Here is an 18914-nt window from a genome sequence, read left to right as displayed (position 1 = left end):
ATTGAGTTGGTCTTCGACCTCTGATATCCTTTCTTCTGCTTGATCAATTCGGCTGTTAAAACTTGTGCATACTTCACGTAGTTCTCGTATTGTGTTTTTCAGCTCCATCAATTCACTTATTTTCCTCTCTAAATTTTGTATTCTTGTTGACATTTCGTCAAACCTTTTTTCAAAGTTCTTAGTTTCTTTAGATGGTGTTAGCACAAGTTCTTTTAATTCACAGGAGTTTCTTATCATCCACGTTTTGAAGCCTGCTTCTGTAATTGGAACACACTCGTTCTCCATCAAGCCTTGTTTCGTTGCTGATGAGGAACTGGGATCCCCTGCTGAGGGAGAGGCGTTCTGATCTTGGGTATTCTCAGCCTTTTTTGGCTGTTTTCTTCCCTTCGTTGTAGATTTATCCATGTGGTCTTTATAATTACCGTCTTTGTAATTGGGTTTCTGAGTGGACGTCCAACTTATTGATTCTCAGCGCCAAAATCTGAGAATCCCACTGCGCCGACCAAATCAGCGGCGTTAAGATTGATGGTGCCTTTCTGACTCTGCACCAAGAACCGACGCTCCGAGGCGCCGGCAAAACCGCCTCGCCGGTCACAAGAGTCGCGCTGGCGACCCGTGGGGTTCCTCCGCTGGGAATCTCCCGGTGCGTGAGCAACAAGAATTCATGTGAAGGTGTGGCATCCTCTCGTTCTTTGCGTTTTCACTGGGAGCTACAATCCCGAGCTGCTAGTGATCAGCCATCTTGGATCTCTCTCTCTAAACCTCTTTTCTATATATTAATAAATTACCCAGTCTTGGGTATTTCTTCATAGCAATACAAGAATGGCCTAATACACTTGCTTAGAAACCAAAATTGCGATTTGGCACAAAACCAAAGGTAATATAACCTCATTGTTCAGGACAGCAAACAGCACTCCAGAGAAAATCCAGTCCATCAAGAGCATTAGTGTAGGATACTTGCAAGGTGAAGCTGTTTTCCTTCCCCATTCACTTTGACCTCTGTATTAGTCCGTTTTCATGATCCTGATAAACACATACCTACGACTGGGCAATTTACAAAAGTTTATTGAACTTACAGTTCCACATGGCTGGGGAGACCTCACAATCATGACAGAAGGCGAGGAGGAGCAAATCACATCTTACGTGGATGGCAGCAGCCAAAGAGAGGAGCTTGTGTAGGAAACCTCCCCCTTATAATGCCATCAGATTTCACGAGGCTTATTTGCTATCACAGGAATAGCATGGGAAAGACCTGCTTCCATTATCCAATTACCTCCCACTGGGCCCCTCCTACAACTCTTGGGAATTCAAGATGAGATTTGGGTGGGGACACAGCCAAACCCTATCACCCTGTCATCTCCCTCTCCCCCTTGATTGCCTCTCAGTCAACTGCAGAGTGTCTGGGAAATAAGCATGAATCATCACCCACCTCTGCTGCTTCTCAGCACTCAACAACCTCCTAGCTGAGGAAACAGGAGAAGGCCCCACCTCACCCCTTCCAGCTGGGGAGCGGGAACACTGTCAGTCCTTAAAACTTTTCTCACTGTGCTAATGACTGGGCCCTGGCTAAGGGATACAGCCTGGCCAGCCAACACTACAGGGTGATAGTTTTAGAATGAGTATTGGAGAATGCAACTGAAGATTGATTCTGAGCCAGTTCTCAACCCCAGAAAATGATAAACATTGTTTTTCCTATAGTTTCCAGGAACATTTTCTCTCCCTGCTTCTTTCCTTTTTTCCTTCCTCCCTTTAATGTATGAAGCCTAGAACCTGGGCCCCAAGCTGGGCACCTGGGAGTCAGTAGTAAATGAGACATAGTCCCTGCCTTGTAGAAGCTCTGACTCTGGACAGAAATGAAGATTGATGAGAATTTTTTAATATAAAAAATAAAAGGCTAACTCTGAGCAATGGTGATAAAGGCCACATCAGCTATGGGCTCAGGCACTGTGGCTGTGCCTAGAAGAGGGACCCCACCCAGCTCTGGAGCCCAGGGGAAGAAGTCATAGACTGAGTTCAGAAAGGGACAAGATGGGTCATTAGCATGTCTATTTGTGGCTGGAGGGCAGGCTAAGGTGGGGGGTGGTGGTGGCAAGACATGTACAATAGGCAGCAGTCAAGCTCCAAAGGGCTCTCCATACCATCAGAAGATTAATTCTGAGGGCAGTGGGCAGCTACTCTTATTTCTTACACAGAAGAAAGATACAAGAATGTTCAAGTGTGGAAAATGGATTGAAGGATTATGGTTTGAAGCCAAGGATTTCAGCTCAGTGAGGGTTTCCTCGCTTAACAATTGCTTCATAGCTACATTTCACAGTATACCATTGCTATCTGGCTCCCTGTCCCCTATCTTCCCAGAAATGGCTTCCATTTTGAGGCACAGAGCTAAGGACACACTGAGGCTCCCGTAAGATGCTTATGTCACAGTCAGCCCTGGGCACTATCTGGGGCCTCTGTGACCCTTCTCCTTTGATCTTCCTACAAACTCTGTCATCACCAGTTCACATGAGGACACTGAATATCAGGAAGAGAAGGGATTCACCCAAAGTCACAGAGCTTAATAGTCACAGAGAATCTATCTATTAAGTGGTGGAGTCAAATCTGAACTCAGACTCCAAGTCCAGTGCTCTCTCTGTTCTATACCATGTTATCTCATGCAAAGTATGGTAAGTGTTGTGAAATAAACAAGAAGGAAGAGGTTGAGAAATCAGGGACGGCTCTGTGGAGGCACTGAACGGGAATGTGAGGTAGCCCTTGAAGGCCAGATAGAAGCTGTGTAAGCAGTGAGGAGTGGTAATGAGGTGTGTGGGAGAAGGGGGGACAAGATGAGTGAAATGGCAGAGTGAAGACTAGGAGTGACACATCCATGGGGCATTTACATAAATCTAACATGAGAGAAGGTTAATCTAAACCTCAGGAGGTTAAGACACATGCCAGGCAGATGGAATGGAAAGTCTAACATATATAGAATCCGAGTCCCAAAGGAGAGGAGAGGAGGCAATATTTTAAGAATGAATAATTAATGATTATCACAGACACGTGATATAAAACTATGCAAAGATATTTAATTCTTCTTTTGTCAATAGAGAGAAAATGCAAATTACTACGAAGAATAATTACAGCAGACTTCTCAGTTGCAACAATAAAAGCCAGAAAACAATGGAATAAACGTTTCAGTATGATGAGAGAAAAATAACTGTGTGGAATAAAACTATCTTTCAAAGAAAAGGACAAAACTTTAAAACTTCAGAAAATAATTTGAGCTGGTTGATTTCTAAAGGAAATTCTAAAGGATGTACTTCAGGAAGGGAAAAAAAACTATCCTGGATAGAAAATCTGAGATACCAGAAGAAATGATTAGCGTAGATACTATAGGCCATTCTAAAAAAGTTGACCTACAAGACAATAATAATAATGGATAATTTGAGGTTTTGAAAAAGATGGAACTATAATACTAGACAGTATCTTACAGAAGGGAGTAGGAGTTTCAAAATTCTATTTAGGGAGAGGGCAAAGATAAATGGAGTCGGCCCTCCATTTCTGTTTTCTCTACATCTGTAGATTCAACCAACTGCAAAGCAAAGATATTCAAAAACAGGTTGGGCGTGGTGGCTCACGCCTGTAATCCCAACACTTTGGGAGGCTGAGGTGGGCAGATCATTTGAGGTCAGGAGTTTGAGACCAGCCTGGCCAACATGGTGAAACCCTGTCTCTACTAAAAAAAGATACTAAAATTAGCTAGGCTTGGTGGTGTGGGCCTGTAGTCCCCGCTACTCGGGAGGCTGAGGCAGAAGAATCACTTGAACTCGGGAGGTAGAGGTTGCAATGAGCCCAGATTGTACCACTGCACGCCAGCCTGGACAACAGAGTGAGACACTGTCTCAAAAAAAAAAAAAAACTTCGAAAGTAAAAATGAATTAAAAATAAAACAATTTTGAAAATACAAATACAAAGAATACATTAGAATAACTATTTACATAGCATTTACATCATATTAGGTATTATAAGTCATCTAGAAATAATTTATAGTATACAGGAGAATCGACATATATTATATGCAAATGTTATGCCATTTAACATAAAGGACTTACGCATCTGCGCATCTTGGTATCCGCAGGGGTTCCTGGAATCAGTCCCCCAAAGAAACCAAGGGACAGCCACATTAACTTCAGAATCTGCTAAGTGTACATAGTAAATCGTCTAAATTAACCACTAGAAGATAGACGTTGAAAGTGGTAAAATCTCCAGATAACAGAGGTGGAAAAATGGAATGAGAAAAAAAATGTTTTCAATGAAGCATGAGAGAAGCAAATAACTGAAAAATAAATACACTGTGATTCCATTTATATTCGATTGAAAAGCTCACAATGCTAAACATTTGGAGACTAATACATAGCAATAAATGAAGCAAAGAAATGATGGACAAAATATTCAGGATAGGGATCATATCTGCTAGAAGACAGAAGGTTACAATGAAGAGAAGCACACAGGTGAGGTTTTTAGGATTTGGTGCTATTCCCACTTAAGCTTTCTTTATGCCCTTCACATATGCATATACGTATATGGAAAATATTCAATATTTAATATTAAAAATATTTTAATATCCTTGGTCTGCAGCTTCCCACACATTACTGCTATGGCATTCATTCAAAATTGGTCAATGTGCTTTGGAGGCAGGGCAGATTACCACCTAGAACAACAACAGCGTTACTAATAAGTTTGAAATTTCCATGCTGGATGTCTTGTGACCCTGAAGTATGCCTCTCACCTTGGCTGATGCCCAGGTCCCACTTCAAGGGAGTTTTGTTAATTCATTTGGATTACACCAAGCAGTGGTATAGTTTAAAACAGTCTCACTTGATTCTAATATGTAGCCAGGGTTGAGACTGAGCTAGAAAAGTCAATAATCTAAAAAGCCAGGAAAAGCAAAGATATAAAAAGTGACTCTCACATTCTAGAAACTCCCTCTATATTCAGAGCAATACTTGGAGATTTGAACATAGTGTTTTATAGAGCTATTCTGGAGGAGATATAGGATAGGTCCTATGAAAGTCCCTGCCAGACAGGAAAGGGAAGGAAAGAGCTTTTTCCAGGCAGGAGTTTGAGACAAGCCTGGTTAACATGGGAAAAGCCCATCTCCACTAAAAATACAAAAAGGAGGTGTGGTGGCACATGCCTGTAATCCCAGCTGCTCGGGAGGCTGAGGCAGGAGAAATGCTTGAACCCAGGAGACAGAGGTTGAAGTGAGCTGAGATCATGCCACTGCACTCCAATCTGGGCACAGAGCAAGACTCCATCTCAAAAAATTAAAATAAAATAAAATAATTAAATAAAATAAAATAAATTACCCAGTCTCAGAGATTTTGCTATAACAGTTGAGAAAACCCCAAATACAAATGGTGGTGGGAATAAACCACTAACACAAGACCTTCATGATACCGGTGTCTACACAGGAGAAAGAAGAAATAAACAAGGGTGGCTAATGGATCCAAGAGCAGTCAACAGGAATTCACCAGAAAGCAGGAGACCAACTGAGAACAGCAGCTAAAAATAGAGAGAGTTCTGCCCTCCCCAACCCTTGGGTGGGTGCAAGGGGCCTACTTGTGAGAGCTTCCAGAGCCACCTTTCACCACTGGGAGTGAAATCAAAATTGAGCAATGGGGGCAAATAGAGGAAAGACAAAGTATAGACCCATGGGGCAGGGGCAGAACCTGGAGACTCCAGAAAGAAGCTGCCCTGTTTGTGAACACCACACAAAAACAAGAGAAGCAGCAGCTCCATGGAGTTAGAAATACTTCCCTGGCCCTTGTTTCACTGGAAAAATTCAGGAAAATTAATTTCATGTAAAAGTTAGCCACAGAAATGCATCAAGGTCAAATCACATACAACATCATCATGTGAAAAAGAAAGTAAGGAGCAGAACAACTTCCCTGTGGGTGATGTACGCACTGTATATATAAGTACGCTTTCAAAGGATATATGTGAAGCCTATCAGAATGGCTGCTTATTGGAGAGGAAGGAGAATAAGTAAATGAATAAGGAATGGCCTATGTCTTCTGATGATAAAAAGCCATGAGGCAGGGCAGGGGAGGGATGGCTGATGAACTCAACTCTCAACATTTAGGACTTCTTAAAAGGTAGAATAATTAAAAATGGCTGGGCGCAGTGGCTCACGCCTATAATCCCAGCACTTTGGGAGGCTGAGGCAGGTGGATCACAAGGTCAGGAGATCAAAACCATCCTGGCCAACATGGTGAAACCCCACCTCTACTAAAAATGCAAAAATTAGCTGGGGGTGGTGGCAGACGCCTGTCATCCCAGCTATTCAGGAGGCTGAGGCAGGAGAATTGCTTGAACCCAAGAGGCTGTGGCTGAAGTGAGCTGAGACTGCGCCACTGCACTCCAGCCTGGCAACAGAGCGAGACTCTGTCTAAAAAATAATAATAATAATTTAAAACAGTCTAGCTCCCCAAGGCGCCACCAAGAAAAGAGGCAAGATGACCCCAGGACCTAGGCTTTCGGGTGAATGGCCTCAGCCAACAGCTAGCTGATGGGAGTTACTCAACAGCTGGTTTGCTACAAGGATGTGCAGCAGATGGAATTTCCGACCAGAATCTTCTCACCCTCCCCTGTACTTATATTTACATGAATTGTGAGGTGCTTTAAATATCATTCATATTTCCTTACCTCACTGAGCACCATATCATTAGTGCTGTGTTCTCCTGTTCTATTGTTTCTAACTGCTGCATAGCAAAGAGACCCCAGAAGGAGTCAAGTTAGGGCCAGGTCATGTTTGGGAGATGATCTGTGCAGAGAAGGGGACCCTCAAACCCCCGCTGTGCTGGAGATCAGACCATCTTTCCACCAGCTCTGGACCATCAGCAGATGTGCTAAAATAAAACAGGACAAGGCCCAGAGATGAGCCACTGGCCAGGCCCTTTATTTGGCGTCCTCCCAAGGCTGTGAGTTTCCCCTGCACCCAGAAAACATTTGATGAAGGGAAATGACATCGGAGAGACCCATCAAGCAAGGAGATACAGGACTCTGAGCTTAAAATGACTGAATATTTGCTCGAAACTCACGGTTAAAGTGAGACTTTTAGACCAGAGATAGGATTATCTTTAATCGGAAATTTTAAGTTATTTATTTTTAGTCATCAACAGGAAATGTAGGCCCAAAGTAAGATGAGATCACTTACAAAAAACAAGTAAATAAGAAGCTCCATCTGTTGCACTTCCTCCTAGCAAAAATTTAAGTCTGAAGGAGATGTAGATACAAATATAGACACAGTTTCTCAACACTGCTGACATTTTGCCTGTCCCGGGGGCTACCTTGTACACTGCAGGGTGCTTAGCAGCATCTCTGGCCTCTACCCACTAGACGCCAAAAGCACCCCCCAGTATGCTAATCAAATGTGTCTCGAATATTGCCAAATGTCCCCTGGGGGCATAGTCACCCTGTTAAGAACCACTTACATGGACACAGACCAGAAATCTCCTAAAAAATGTTAATAAGTGAATGAAAAGAAAAGTTGTAGAACAAGAAAACTGTAGTGTATGATATAGTTTGTCCAAGAAATATGGCTTCCACAACAGTTTATTTAAAAATCATCAAAATTTTACGAACATAAGCTCTATGAGAATAAGAATTTTGCAAGTTTTTCCCCTACTATATTTTCATGCCTCGAACAGTGTCTGGAACTTAGGCCCCCAATAAAGAGTGTTGAATAAATCACTACTTAATTAAAATTACAATCCTATAACTAGCATTTATGGAATCCTGGCATTATGTTAACCACTGTGCTGAGAGCCTGATAAGCACTAGCTTATTCAATCCTCGTAACAATCCTCTGAGGTAGGAACTTTCATTCTCCCCATTTTTATAGAGTGGAAAATCAGGCTAAGAGAGATCGAGTTACATGCCAAGGTCTCATAGCTAATTGGCAGAGCTGGGATAGGGGTGCAGCATTCTTTTAAGTCCGTCATATTTACAAGGCTTGTACTCTTATTAGACTGTAAGCAACCTGTCCTCCCCAGCTACAACCCACATCCAGATTCCACCTTCAGAGCCGTTATATTCATCCATTTTCGCACTACTATAAAGAATTACCTGAGCATGGGTAACTTATGAAGAAAAGAGGTTTCATTGACTCACAATTCCACAGGCTGTACAGGAAGCATGGCCATTTCCCATGACCTTCATGTCTGGGAAGCCTCAGGAAACTTACAATCATGGCAGAAAGGTGAAGAGGAAGCAAGCACATCTTCATATGGTGGCAGGAAAGGGAGAATGAAAGGGAAGGTGCCACATGCTTTTAAACAACCAGATCTTGTAAGAACTCACCTGTTATCATGAGAACAGCAAGGGAGAACCGTCCCCGTGATCCAATCACCTTCCACCAGTTCCCTCTCCCAATATTGGGAATTACAATGCAACATGAGATTTGGGTGGGAGCACAGAGCCAAACCATATCTGCCTTCCATGCAGGATGTCCTGGAGAATGCGTGGGCAAGCTGTGGATTTGTATAACCAGCTCCTGCCACAAAGCCTACTGAAGTTTCTCAGCAGAATGCTGTTTTAAATGAGCCAAGATAGCACTTCCAAGCCCTGACCGGTTTGAAGGCTGACCACAGTCCAAGAAGCAATGCCCAAAGAAGCCTGATGTGGAGCCTGATGTGGGGGGTAAGGAGTGGCTGCAAACATCTGCAAAACGGAAGCGTGCCCAGACTCCACGACAGGGTCTTTTCAGTTTGGGTATACACATCCCCAAGGACTAAGGGATTAAGTATACTACCCCATTGAAAGCTGGTGCTAAAGCCAAACAAAGCAGTTTCCAATCATGTCTCTGCCACTATGGCCTAATCTTGAACAAGTAAATCTCTCTTAAGTGGTCAAACACAATGACATTAATATCACCACAGTTATTGGCCATATTAAGTGAAACAATCCCAGGAGGATAATGGATGATAGAACCACAGTGACTGCTGCAGCCAGGCCTTGGCCTAAGTCACAAAGTCCAATGGTCAGTGGCAGAAGTGAACAGTTATCATCAAGAAACTGAAGCAGAACCCCAGCATTTAGATTGGGGGCCCTGATGGAGACTTCAGGAGACGCATTTGAGCCCATCTGCAGGTGCCCAGAGCTCCTCTGGGTCCAAGCACCCGTGACACCATACTGACCACAGCACTCCCTGTTGGGCCTCTTCAGAACATGACACAGCTATGGCACGGGGACAGAGCTCCTTCCGAGTAGCTACTGTCTCTCCCATGGTTACAGGCGGCAGTGGGTAAAGATGAGTAGACAGAGAATGCAGAAGAGCAGAGGAACACTGGCCTGGCAAACAAGTCCAGGCTTGCTTTACCCCTTCCTGCGCCAGCACTGACTATCACAGGCAGGCCACTGCAGGACCCATCTCCTCTGTTACTATACCCTGAGCACAAATCCCAGTGTGTCCGTCCTTCCTGACACCTCCCCTATTCATCTCCCTGGATTCCATACAGATGTTCTCGGACACTGTCAACAACTTCACACTCACTATTACAGTATTTACTCTATGGGTGCTAATCAGCAATAGCCCCGGGAAAGGAAAGTAAGTATACTTTCAGAAGACACTCTGCAGTAACAGAGCCATCAGTCCACATGTTAGCAAATCCTCAAAGCAGATCCGGAATTCCGTTCCCAGCCCCTCCACCTTCGTTCCGTTCCCTGAAATTATTAGCTTGGAATAGAACCTGAGTAACCAAATGAGCTCTTTTTATTTCTCGGTTAGGACTTCACCCTCAAAAGAAAGAAACACAGGCAGGCCAGCCACGATGTTTCACTTTTTATAGATCTCAATTTATCTGACATGCCTATTTCTCAAAGCTTTCACTGCGGCTACGCCTCACTGGCTGACAACGCCTCCATTACCACTTAGCTATTTCTCATTCATTTTTGTGACTTTCCTTTCTTACTGCCATACTTTCCAGACGATATCATTAAGGAGGCTGGAATTATTAAGCTCTTCATTCTCAACAGTATCTCAAAGCATCCTAAAGCCACAGAGATTGTGATGAATGAGCTCAAATGCCTTCATTTTTTTTTTATAACGCCAAATGAAATTTAACCATGGCTAACTGCTGAGAAAAGGGTTTCACTGTATGAGCTTCTTGGTCCCAGATACATTTATGCACAAGAGGCAATATCCATGCCTATGAATATCCAAGCTGACCTGCCAGGTTCTAATTACCAATGCTGATGTTCATGAGAGAGTGGAACCACCCAGTAAAATGACTTCTGAAACTGGCCACAGCAGGATTCTGTGTAACACTGACCTCTGCTGGATGTATAAATTTATGGCATGATTGTTTAATGTCAGTCTCACTGACTAGACTGGAGAGCTTCGCTAGAGAAGAAGCCAGGTTATTTTTCCCTCTGTGGTGGACAGAGATTGGTCTTGCCTGCCCAGTATCATTCAGTGACTGTCTTCTGGCAAGGGAACCGTGGCCTTTGTGGGAGCCATGCACTCTCAGTCTGTGCAGTTTCCATAGGGTGTTCTCTACCTACCTACTCTAGGCATGATCATAAGACCCAGGGCTCGCTAATCAAGGCAAGTCACCTGCCTGACCACAGTGACTGGCTCAGGAGTGAACATACGGCCAGCCCAGACCCAAAAAGGCAGACTACTGGGATTAATACTGGGGCTGTTGAGATAAAAGCAGGCCCTTTCTTCTAGTGGATTTGAGCCTGGGAGAAGGCAGGCATGCAACCTCAGGCTGATGGATGCATTGCTTGGTAATGAAAACAGCATAGAAAGCAACAGAGCTAAGAGACAGAGAGAGGCTGGTTGCTGAAAAGCTTAAGCTCCCTGGATCAAGCAAAGCCTGAAGCCGGATCTACACGTGGGTTTTTCAGTCTTAGGGGCTAAAAAATTCCTTTTAGGTTCCATCAGTTTGAATTTTTATTGTTGTTGTTTCTTAGAAGTGAATGTAAGTTCCATGAGGGTAGGGAAAGCATCAGTCTTGTTTATCACCACACACCTTGTACTTAGCACTCAACACAAGTTTGACAGTAATAATAAACAAGTTAGTTATTTAAATGCCTACTCCAGAGGAGTGTGAGGAGGCAAGTAAAAAACCCAAAAAGAAGAAAAAAAAGCAAAAGCTCCAGGAGGTTCCTCAGGAGAATGGAATGGAAGACCCATCTACCTCTTTCTGCAAACCCAAGAAGAATCTTTTTCCAAGGAGGAGTTGATGAGTAGTGATCCTGAAAAGACCACTGGCAGCCCCAGTCTTCCCAAGGGGAAGAAATCATCACCCAAGGAGGAAACAGTTAATGACCCCAAAGAGGTAGGCAATAAAAGTGTCTCCAGGAAAAAGAGGAAATTCTCCAAAGATGAGCTGGTCAGCAGAGGACCTGATGAGGCTACTAGCAGCAAGAGCAGCTCCAAGAAGGAGAAAAAGTTCCGTAAAGAAGCCCAGGAAGATCAGAATGCAAATGGACATTCTCTGGGAGGCAGGGTGTACCATAGCCCAAGGTGACATTCCCCCCCCTACCCCGCCATGTCCTGTTCCCCAATAAAAACAAACTCAAAAGTTAAAATAATAAATAAATAAATAAAAATGCCTTTACTCAGGAAATCTGTCTCCTCTTGCCCCTGTCTAGGTAACTCAACAAGCTCAAACACCCAATTCCCTGTTTTACCCTAATTATTGCATAAGGACTTTGCAGACTGTAAGGAGACTCAGACGGCATCCTTCAGGGATTCTATAGGAATGCCTCAGGAGGAACAGACACTTCCCTGGTTAGTAAGGAAAAGCAGTATTGGTCCCACAGCCCAGAAATGGCTGGACACCTCCTAAAGAAAACAGCCACCTGCCCATCCTCAAGAAGAAAGCCTAGACTAGAAAAGAACTGATTTCCCAGAGCACTGCGTGCCCTAGAACAGCTACTGAACCTTCCCCTCAGCAGTGAGATGGCAGCAAGAGTGCACTGCCTCACAGGTAAGAGCATGGATTCTGAAGCCAGATCACCTGGGTTTGAATTCCACCTCCCCCACTTAGTAAAAACATAACCATGGGCAACTGACTTCACCTTTCTGTGCCTCAGCTTCCTCATTTATGAAATGGGACTAATGCTACTTGCAAGTGCATGGTGAAGTTACATAGGATTAAATGAATATATGAGAAGTGTAGAAGAGTGCCCAGCATACTGTAAGCATTGTGTACATAATGGCCACTATTATTACCCAGTCGTGGGAAGTAAGTGAAATACTGAACGTTCAAGGTTTACTTGACACAATGCCAGTGCAAAGTAAGCATTCTCAAATTACTAGTTAAAACACAAAAAGCCAGTGTGATCCCACAGGTGAGGCCAACCACCACATCCCACAGATACCAGCCAACATGCACCTGATGACAGGTAAAAAGTCAGGTGTCCTCTGCCTAGGGATGCCACTGATCCAAACGGTGCCTTCGTGTATCTCTAGACAGACACAGCCCCGTACAGGATGCAGGGCTTGGAGCAGAGTGGACACCGAACTATAGACAGCTGATAGGAAAGGGTTAAAATCTCAGGAACACCATTACAACCTATGCTTTCCGAAAGCAAAAATAGTTTCATTCTTCTTTGTAGTCTCTTTGTGAGACTAGATAGCCAGTGCACCCTTGAATAAAAAAAGAAAAATATTCCTTTATTTTTTAGTTGGAACCACTAAAGCAAGAACTTAGGAGGAAAGTGGGTCAACTGACCTACTTTTTTCTCCTTTAGAAAGTTTTGCATTTGGGATCAGAGTTGGTAGAAAATTTCCATTTCAAATTCTGCCCAAGAGAGGAAAATTAGCAATCTCGCTTGCCATGATGGATGGTGACATGCTAACCAACCTTCCAAATGGCCCGTGTTACACCTAATGACTTTTAAAAAATATTTCAAGATGGGTATCGTACTCAGAATAGAAGAAAATTCAGACTTGCACTTTTTTTTTGGAAGGCTAAATCAGTGTCACCTTTCTTTGGTGCACAGGTCTTTTTCTTTATTTCTGAGTGACAATGACATAACTTAGTATGCCATGAAGAGATGAGCCACCTTGCACATGTCTCAGGTCCTGATGAGCATCACCAAAGGCCACGTTTATCTATTCCATATAACAAACCAGAGCATTTATTGCGTGACAGCCATGTTCTAAACACTTCAAAAAATGTTGATACATTTAATCCTCACAACACCACTATGTAGTGGGTGTTATTTTCTCCACTCCTTGTTTCTTCAGCAATTCCTTGCTAAACATGGATTTTAGTGCCTGGGTCTACACTGCCAAGATTCCCAGAACCCCATCCTGACTGCCACCTCTCAATAGATTCCAAATCTTCACCAGAGTTTCCTGTCTTCCCACTATCCTGGAAGCCAAGAACAGAGGTTTGGATTGGCACACTTCTCTCCCTCTTAGTCCCAGAAACTCTAGTTCCTAGGAGTAATCCCAAACACCAAGCAGGGCATTCCCAGATTCTCCCTCAAGCGGGGTCAGGAAATTGGTGCCATCTCTGCTTGCCGAGGTCCGGAATGAGGAGAGGTAAGATATCAAATAGAGAACCCAGGCTGAGCCTAAATGAAGTTCACCGAATACACAGTAAGGGATCGTAACTCCAGAGAGGGCACTTTTCTGTCCCAGTTTCCATCCCTGGATGGCAGTATATGCAAGGAGACAGCCAGAATGGCGTAGGTAAAACTAAAACCCAGAAACGCAGTTTCTCATCCCAGCTCCCACGCTGACTGCTGGACAAATGTGGGTTAGTTTCTCAAGCTCACTGGTCCTCAGTGGGGTCACCTTAAAGGGCTAACGTGACCAGCTGATGCAGCAATTGGCAGTACCATGGGATGCAGGACTGCATGGCAGCACAATGCCTGAGGATGGCAAAGGTCAGCAGCAGCCAGCCTGTCCAGCCCCTTCCTGCTTCAAGCAGCTCAGAGAGGTTACCACCCTCCCAGTGCATGCAGTCAGAGGGGCGAAGCCCCAACTCCATTCCCACTCAGCTGCTGCCTCCCAGGGCAAGTCCTTTCCACTTCTCTGGGGGCTGCCTCAATGCAGGACAGCCATTGGGTTTGCCCTCATCCACAGGGCTCCTGGGAGGGTTACCCAGGAGAGGATCACCATTGCTTATACCTCAGTTTCTGCACCATGAACACAACATCAACAGAGAAATGAGAAAGGTAAAGCCCGACAGTCACAGGGTGGAGAACATCCTTAGTCCTCAGTCCACAGACTTCCAGGTACCCACCCAGTGGCCAGCCCCAGGCCCCAGCCAACCTTCATGACAACCTGAGCAAACTTTAGTGGCTTGGCAGGGGCAGGGACAGCAGCCTTGGAGTAATGTTGGCAGCACTTGCCCTCAGAACCACACTGCATGGCAGAGGTCAGGAGCAGAGAGTATAAAGGCCCTCCACTCCCCACTCTGGGAAATTCACTCACCATCAGGACTGCCCAATAGCAAGCTGCAGTCATCAAAAATGCTTTCTTCTACTAAAGTGAAATGCGTCTCTTCAGAACCCCCATCCATCCCCAGTGATAAGGTTTGGATATTTGTCTCACCGAAATCTCGTGTTGAAATGTGATCCCCAGTGTTGGAGGTAGGGCCTGGCGGGAGGTGCTTGGGTCATGGGGGCAGATTCCTCACGGCTTGGAGCTGTCCTCACCAGAGTGAGTGAGTTCTCATGAGATCTGGTTGTTTAAAAGTGTGTGGCACCTGCCACTACACACCTTCCTCCACTTTCACCATGTGACATGCCTGCTCCAGCTTCACCTTCTGCCACAGGTAAAAGCTCCCTGAGGCCTCCCCAGAAGCCTCAGGTACTACTTCCTGTGCAGCCTGCAGAACTGTGAGTCAATTACACCACTTTTCTTTATAAATTACCCAGCCTCAGGTATTTGTATATAACAACACAAAAACAGCCTCACACACCTGGAGCCTATTTCTGACCTCTTTAGCAATCCCTCTTTCTCAAGACAGCTCTAGAGACTAAGGAGGTGGTTCTGTTCCTCTACCCATTCCTCCCACAACTTCTCCTTTCCAAGATTCCCCAGGTAATCATTAAAATGACTTCTGTGATTTATATGTCCTTCTCTTCCCTCAAACACAGCCATGTTTTGTTTGTGTGTTGTCATCCAAACAGCAATGTGGAGGAGGCTGAAGACGTGGGACCCATTCTAGACCCTAGCAGCTCTGTGACCTTCAGCGTTCTTCTCCAGATGTCTTCTGAGGTCGCAGTGGAAGCGGGTGGGAAGAAGTACCCATCCTATCTGGAGCTCTCACGTCTCACAGGAAAGCTGCCCCTTACTGCTGGGCTCCCTGCACTGACTAAGTGCCTCCTCCCGGAGGTGGGGAGGGGTTGTGTTTGCTCACGAAGAGGCATGCCAATAACACCCCGCAGAGGACAGCCAGCCCCACCCAAGCTCAGGTGAGGCCACGCTTGAGATCCATCCCCAGCACCTGAGCAGGGTCACGTGGAGATAATTTACCAATGCCAAAGAAGTCACCCACCAAGTAGTTCTATTCTGTGCCAAACCCTAAGGCCAAGCAGCAAGGCAGCCAATGGGTTGTCCCCCAGACAATAAATGATGGCCCACATTGTGACTATCTTTGTAGAAGTAAAGCTCAGGAAGAGAAATGGGTTCTGACTGAGCCAATGTTCAGACAGAGAACGTTCTTAATAATTTTAGATACATGTCCAATTTTGAAAATAGATTTTTTTTCCCAAAGCCAAGCTTATATGTACTAGCATTTCTCATGAGTAATTTGGTATGACTACACATCTCTCTCACAATTCCTGGAACATAACAGTGAACAAAGGAGAAACAAGGAATTACTATCACTCTTTGTAACCCAGGAGACTACCTAGAACCCCCGCTATGGTCCCGGAGAAAGCCTGTTCCCACACCCCTCCCACTCTGTACCCTGAGCCCATTTCCCCAAACCCTATTTCCCAAAGGAGGTAGAGCCTCTGGTGGTTGACCCCAGATCGCAGGAAGCGTCAGCGAACACACTGGCATGACTTTTTATGGTGGACCAAGCACTCCTATTGGGTCAATCTTCCTAAGTGTCCCATGAAGTAGTATTACAACACCAGTTTCACAGACGGGGAATTTAAAGGACACATCCAAGGTCACAGAGCTGCTAAGTTCTAGAACGAACCCCATATCTTCAGAGTATTTGTTTACCTGCTTCTTGGATCCACATGTGTTTGAGGAAAGGGAAGGAAACCATCATAGTAATCATGTTTAACCTGCACTGAAATCTAACTGCTTTAACTAAGACTCTTTTACCGAAGAAAGAAAAGATTTCTATTGGGATTGTGACATGTTACATTACTGACTCAAATTCTTCTTCCCTCCCTGTTGCCACACTCTTTGACCTAGGACTTCGCAGTTCCTCGTAAGAAAAAGACAATGTATTTTCCTATTCCTCAGCTCTGTGAGGTATAAGGCAAAATGACAATGATGTGCTGGCCCTGAGATGAGGCTCAAGAGCCTGGCATGTCTCCAGTTGCTCTCTGATGTCTGTCCTATCACCATGAGAAGAGCACCCCTGAGCTGGCCTGCTGGTCCCAGGAACAGCCTAAGAGATCCAAGGTGCAGAGATGTCCCAACTGAAACACCCAACCAAACCCAGCGAGAGCGGAGCCCTCTGCCAACCTGCAGCAAAAACTCCTTCACAATTAGACTGGTACCGGCCGCCTGCCCCTGTAGGAATTGGTACAGAGGAAGTCCTAACCCCTCCATCAGCAAATTCCTATATTGAAAGAGAAGCTGGAATACACTGTTCCAGACTTTGGGATTTTAGGAATGAGTAAAGTTGGAAAAAATATATAAAAAGCAGGGGCAGGGGAGGTCCTAGGCTACGAACTTTTTGCTTTTCCAAGCAAAGGCAATATATAAAAATAACCATGACTTACTATCACCATCAATTCATAAAAGATAGGACATTTTAACACTAAAACTGAGGAAATGATATAATCTTAGAATATGAAACAGTCCTTTCTAAGCAAAGATACTTGGCCACCCTCCATATGTGAGCCTTTTTCCTTCCTTCTGTCACAGATCAATGAAAATTCGGTCACAAAATAGCTCCCGCCTGTGTAACAGCAACTTTTCTGCACACTTTATGGTAGAACTGTCAGAAGAACATGAAATTAGCTACAAAAATTGTGAGACTTAAATCTTGGTTCTGTTTGTTCTGTGACAATATAAAAGTTACCTTTAAAAAAAAAAAAAAGTCAAAGAAGAAAACAAAGCTAAAGCTAAATTGGAGCACCTGGGTCGCACCTTCTCCACTGGCTACCAAAGGCAGTCAGAGCACCCAGCACAGCTGCCAACCCTCACCTCCGTGCCACTCCCGAGTTGCACTCGACAGCTCCCTAAGTCGCCAGTGCTGTACATCCGTGACCGTAATAACGTCTGAATCAAAAGCACAGTGGTGACTTCAGTGAAAGCTCTACTGGGGCTACTGGGACACATAACTGGGACAAAAGGGGGAGGCGGAGAATCCCCAGCACCAGCTCCAGGGACACACGGCTCAGACAGCCGTGAGTGCTGTCTTCTCTCTGAGCCCTAGAGAGCCAGTCCAACCTTCTGCCAGATGCGTGGTGACCTGGGAGAAGAAAGAGGTCTCAAAGTGGATGGCGGTTCTAACAGACTCGATTATCCTTTGAAACTATCCTCTGTGCAGTGGATGCCACACTGGCTCTGGCTAACAAAATGTGAGCAACAATTTCATGTGTCCGTACCCTGCAAAAGCGTTAGGAGCCAATGTGTGGTTCTCGAAGTCTCTTATCTCTCTCTGTCATGAGACCATTAGCATTTTCTTTTCAAGACTGAGTTTTGTTCTTGTTGCTCAGGCTGGAGTACAATGTCATGACCTCAGCTCACTGCAACCTCTGCCTCTGGGTTCAAGCAATTCTCCTTTCTCAGCCTCCCAAGTGGCTGGGATTACAGGGGCCCACCACCACGCCCGGATAATTTTTTAAATATTTTAGTAGGGTTACACCATGCTGGCCAGGCTGGTTTTGAACTCCTGACCTCAAGTGATCCACCTGCCTCGGCCTCCGAAAGTGCTAGGATTACCGACATGAGCCATGGCGCCAGATCGACCATCAGTGTTTTCAATAGAGGCAGCTCCTGCAGTCTGAGGCCCAGACTAAAGTCTGTAACCAATTCCCAAAGGGCACGTAACGTGGATAAGAAATAAACCTTGATTAGTGGGGGTCACTGAGACTTCAGAAGCATTTGTGACCTGCAAATGGACCTACAAATATCCAAGCTGACCTACACGATAGGGATGCTATTCATTGGGTTGGAGAGCTCAACAGCAGTGGCAATGGAGGAAGATGGTGAGCTTGTCTTGGAGGTATTTCTGTATTTGGTCCCTGGGTGACAGGCAGGGGTGAGTGCTGAACACAGAGATGCCTAAGACACAGGGCCCTGACCCCACCAAGCACATGATCAGCTGGGGAGGCTCTGGATTTTCAATGCAGAGAAGCAAGGGCTGTTCTTTGGAAGTGGAAAGCCTGGGATCTAATCCAACCCAGACATTTCCTTCCCACCTTCATTCATTCCTCCCACGGATTCTTACTGAGCCAGGCATGGGGGAAACAAACCAGGTCCTTAACCTCACAGACTCACATTCAGGTGGGAGGAGAGACTAATTCAGGTGGGAGGAGAGATTTACTACTAAGTAAATCTAATCAATACCAGCTGGGTGCACTCACTTCAGGAAATGAGCAGGTGAGCTGAGGGACACTGGGGAAGGCGACTGTAGGTAAGAAGCCCAGGAAAGGCCTTTCTGAGGAGGGGAGGTTTGAGATGAAAAATGAGAACGTGTCAAACATGCCGACAGCCACGGAAAGAGAGAACACACGAGCAGAGCCATGGCAAGCACAGATGGCCCGAG

The 18914-nt window shown here is 45.0% G+C and overlaps 1 protein-coding gene across 4 annotated transcripts in view; it reads right to left on the bottom strand.

The window, feature by feature from the left end:
- Window positions 1-18914, bottom strand: part of SH2D4B (SH2 domain containing 4B) — a 104805-nt gene that overhangs the window by 13115 nt on the left and 72776 nt on the right. The gene's annotated exons all lie outside the window — the stretch shown is intronic.

This window comes from Saimiri boliviensis, chromosome 12 (assembly GCF_048565385.1).
Source record: "Saimiri boliviensis isolate mSaiBol1 chromosome 12, mSaiBol1.pri, whole genome shotgun sequence".
Taxonomy (NCBI): Eukaryota; Metazoa; Chordata; class Mammalia; order Primates; family Cebidae; genus Saimiri; species Saimiri boliviensis.
Note: the sequence above shows the minus strand (reverse complement) of the source record. Positions and strands in the feature narration are given on the sequence as shown.